The following is a 4,824-nucleotide window of genomic DNA, read 5'->3' as shown; positions in this document are numbered from 1 at the left end:
TTCTTTTTATTCAATGTACTGATACTTGGACACTGACTACAATTGACTGATATAATTGACTGGTACTTGGAGAGATGAATCTGGACCTGGCACTTGGTCGACCGAGGTAAACTTTGAAGCTTGCGAGGAGCGAGAGAGAGCGATTTTTGCTTGCGCACGCCCTTTTAAACCCTGGGGGTGGTTGGGAGGAAAATCCCTCTTTCAGTCCCTCAAAATTTGGGAAGAGTGGAAATGCCAGTGAGTTCTGATTGGCTGACCGAGATTTTCCCTCCCTTTCTCTTTCGGATTTCGGGCCCTAATTGGTTCAGGGGCGTGGTGAGAATTGGGGGCGCGCGTTCAAGAGTTTGGGCCTTATCTCGCTAGATGACTCTCCAAGTACCATTTTTATTACAGTTTTTCTTATAATTATTAATTTATTTATTACGTAAAATTATTACAATTAATTCTTAAAAATAACGCAAGTTTCTTATTATTTAACATATTTTACGCGAAAATCTTTGATCCTACATGTTTATAATTTAGTAACTTAATTAATTAACTCACTTCGTTGTTTAAATAATATGGAACGAAAAAGGGGTATTATTTAATTGTGGACTGTATAACTGATTTGCTAAAATTCATTCAAGTAACTGTTTTCGATTATTTACCTCATATTTCTAATTTATAATTTTAAAACTTTGAGTTATTTTCAATGATTGCGCGGCAACTATGTTTCTAATCAAAAAGTGTGTGGGAGGTTTCAAGAAGCTGCGAAATTTTCCTATCATGCTGTTATTTTCCCGATTCATTTGTGTAAAATTAATTATTAAGATTTTTTTTTATATAGCAAAAGTTTTAGCTTCTAAAAGTGGAAAACTTTTGGGTGAAATCGAATAACAGGATGCAGGCGGAATTCCGCGGCTCCTTTACTCTATATCTAAACCTACTCAAAAAAACTTTACGATCATTCGAGGTAAAATTCGGAAAGCGCGCGACAAAGGGACGGCTATTTTCACGTGTCCTCCAGCTGCTTCAGCTGAAGGCTCTCCTTTGCTAGTTTACGGAGTTAAAATTTAAGCTACGCAAAAGTACATGAGGAAAAAAAAATAATTTATTGCTAATAAATGGCCCGACGTTACACCCCCCCACTTAAACGGTTACTTAAGGAGCGCAGCGAGGCAAAGTAATCGCTAATTAAGATGTAATTGTAGAGCATGGTAACCAAGATTTATTAACATTTACTGTCGAGAAAAGAAACTATTATTAGTTTGGATTGAGGACACTGGATGTTCCCTTGGTACGTTGGCATCTGTTTCTTGAGCCTTAACTGGTATGTAATGGGGTATCTGTATTGGCATAGGAACTCTACTTGCTTCTTCCTGGGATTTTTCATTTTCCTTCTGCATTGAATGGCCTAAGTGGATAAGGAAAGTTGTGAGACTGTTCCATATGGCTCCCAAAAGTTGGTAGGACCACCCATAAATACTATGCAGAGCCATGCCGTTGATAAAGATTTCTATCACCTTTTTAATTATTTGAATAATAAAAAGGATAGCTATCACTCCTGCACTGAATGTTCCAAACGTCATGAATTTACCCCACATTCGGTTCCAAGCGGTATGAACTAAGCGTTCTAAAGTGTTCTCATTGAGCAATTTATTAATTACTCCTTCTTGATCTTTCATCGCATGACCTTTGATTTCTCGAGCAACATCATTGATGACAGCTGATTGTTCGAGAGGGTACATGATTCGATTTAGAAGATCCTGCAGATCTTGTTCAGTATAAATACCACTTGTAGCGAGAGTTGGAATATCTTGATATTTCCATGTCATTTGAGCAAAAGGCTTCAAAATCTCTGGTGTTCTGGCGTCTACAGGACGTGGCATGAACTTATACCAATTTTCGTTGACATAAAAGTGAATGGACAGTAAAGCGTTACAATCCACTATTGTTCCTTGAGTCTTGAGGATATTTGTTTTGGGTGTCATAAATTTGGTGATATTGTTATGGACTACTTTTAATTCTTCATAACAGTCGGTCCCTGGCGAAATTTTTACGTCTACCGGGGATACATTTGACGACGTGAACTACTTCACCAGCCGTTACCGCCATATATCCAGGTCCTTTCATTAAATTGTACGCGAATTGATCAGGTGAATACGTGGCTATTGCTAAAGCATTTTTTAAAATTTCGCGTTCTTGTCTACAACGCTGTACAACCACATCTCTATACAAATTATTTATTTGATTTTTGATATAACGCTCAACGAATACAAATTTAGAATTAACGTACGTAAATATGTCTAAATTGCTTAATGATAATTTCTTTGCTACGGCAAAGGTTGAGACTCCTCTAGTGGTTTCAAAAATGAATAGTTTTGGATGTTCTGTTTGAACTATTTCATATCCACAGATTTGTCTTTTTCCTTTGGCCATTAAGGCGAAGGTAATATCTTCTGTTATCAAGGAATATATACGGTTCTGGTGCTCGTCTATTATTTTGTTAGCTATGCCTTCATATAATATCCCATAATGATTGAATTTACATATATCCCGTGGTATCGTTTTCCAGAAAGTATTACCTCCTTCCGGGTCTATACAGGTTTCTTCAGTTAATGTGCATTTGATACCTGAGCGTAGTCTTACTTGATCGTTATTTAAGTCAACTGGTGCTGTATAATCTTGCACGGTTATTTTTACTAAACCTTGAACTACAACATTCTCCCAGGTACCATATGCATCAGAATACACACCACCGTTCCAACTACCATCGATTTTTAAACTACCAGCTAGTGTTAAGGGTCGGATTGTGGTTTGGTTAACTTTAATATCGCGTAGTACACGTATTTCATCGAAATATAATGTGCCGGTATTATACAAGTCTGAACAGCGTTTTTGGCTGATCTCGACCATATATTCGTATATTCCATCTTTGACAGCCGAACTATGGGAGTGCATTCCACAATGATAAATGTGACGCTGTAGTTGTATCTTGCATTGTATCACGTGTACTTCCTCGAATTGGTTCAACTGTAATAACTGTATATGGATCTGAGTGCTATTAATTTTTCCGGGAGGTATATCGCATTCTTCTACGCCAAGCAAAGAAACAGTGGTAATGTTTAATGATCTCGCTCCACAATCGTATCCTATGATGGCTTGGCCTTGATATGCAATGGTAGATAAGATTAATATGTAAAATCCAAATTTATTCATATCCATTTTCTGAAAAATAAATAATGTTAATTCTTATGTTAACTATTAATTGCTGGAACGGAAAACCAATGATTAATTCGGTATATTTATTTATACTCATTATTACTATTATTTTATTACTATTATTTTACTATTATTATTATACTGGAAATGGTATTGTTCATTATATCTATATGATTTATTTATAAAAATTTTTTTTTTCTAGTTTTATACCTCTCCTCCCTTTTATGAATTATTATTATTATTATTAATATACGATATTCTAAGCCTATTCGCGTGAACTACTTTGGTTCCTTTTTTCATTTGTATTTTGACATTGTTTTTCGGTAAAATTCCTATTATTTTAAAAGGGCCTGAATAATGATCTTCTAATTTACCGGGTTTTGGACCACTTTTCAAAAATACAAAATCTCCAAGCTTAAAATTTTTCGGATTAAGGTGTCTGTCATAATATTTCTTTGATTTTTCTTTTGATGCTATTAAATTGTCGTATGCCAACTTTTGAATTCCTGTTATTCGGGTGACTAACTCTGTAATGTACCCTTTATAAGTGGGCAATAAATCTCCTTCTTGTAATGGATAACTTGAGGGCAGTCTAGCTAATCTGCCAAAAACGACTTCATAAGGAGTGTGCTTGGTACTCTCTTGAACATAAGTATTATAATTCAATATAGCTAAGTCTAACCATTCGTCGCAATTGTTATCGCTGTTGGTATATTGTTTCAGAAATTCTGCTAAAACATGATGGGAGCGTTCAAGCGAACCATTAGATTGTGGATGAAAAGCTGTGGTCTTTAATTTCTTAATCTTGAAACGTTTAGCTATACGGCTCATCAAATTACTCAAGAAATTTCTTCCTTGATCAGTTAAAACGGATTTTGGACAACCAAATATACAAATGAATTTCTTTATGAATGCATCTGCGATCGTTGTGGATGAAGTGTCGACTAGAGGTACGGCTAGGCAAAACTTACTTAGTTGGTCTTGCATAGTTAAAATGTATTCATTGTTCTTCGGGGTTTTTTTCAAGGGTCCTACAATATCCATTGCTATTTTATCAAAAGTAGCGGCACAGGTATCGGTGATTACTATAGGTTGTTTGGTCTGTAGGCGAGTTAATTTCTTGAACTGACACTCAAGGCATTGTTGTATTCGTCTTTGAATATCTTCCTTCAAATTCTCCCAATAAAAATTCTGTCGTATTCGATAAAATGTTTTAGAAACACCACGATGTCCTCCGATCGGAGATTGATGACATTCGTAAAATACTATATTACGTTTCTCTAAAGGCACATACTCAAGGCTATTCATACATATTAAGATCGTTATTCCTGTATTTCTGAAGACAGTATCCAATAAATTTACTACTTCTCCCCATTCTAGATTTTTTATCTCTTTACTTTTGGCGATACAAATTTCCGTTAGCTTTAGGCTAACCAACATATCTCTTAATATATTCAAAGTTGTAAGCATATTGTCTCGTAAATGATTCAACGACTCCGGGCGTTCTCCGCATATACAGAGTCCGAAACGATAGTATTTTTTTCCTTTTCTTTCTTTCACAACTTCTCCTACATTAATAATCTGTTTACTTTCTATCTGATTGTTTTCGATCATCATTTTGGC

The sequence above is a fragment of the Phymastichus coffea genome, unplaced genomic scaffold (assembly GCF_024137745.1).
Source record: "Phymastichus coffea isolate CEN01 unplaced genomic scaffold, Cenicafe_Pcof_1.1 PCOF00019, whole genome shotgun sequence".
Lineage (NCBI taxonomy): Eukaryota > Metazoa > Arthropoda > Insecta > Hymenoptera > Eulophidae > Phymastichus > Phymastichus coffea.
Note: the sequence above shows the minus strand (reverse complement) of the source record.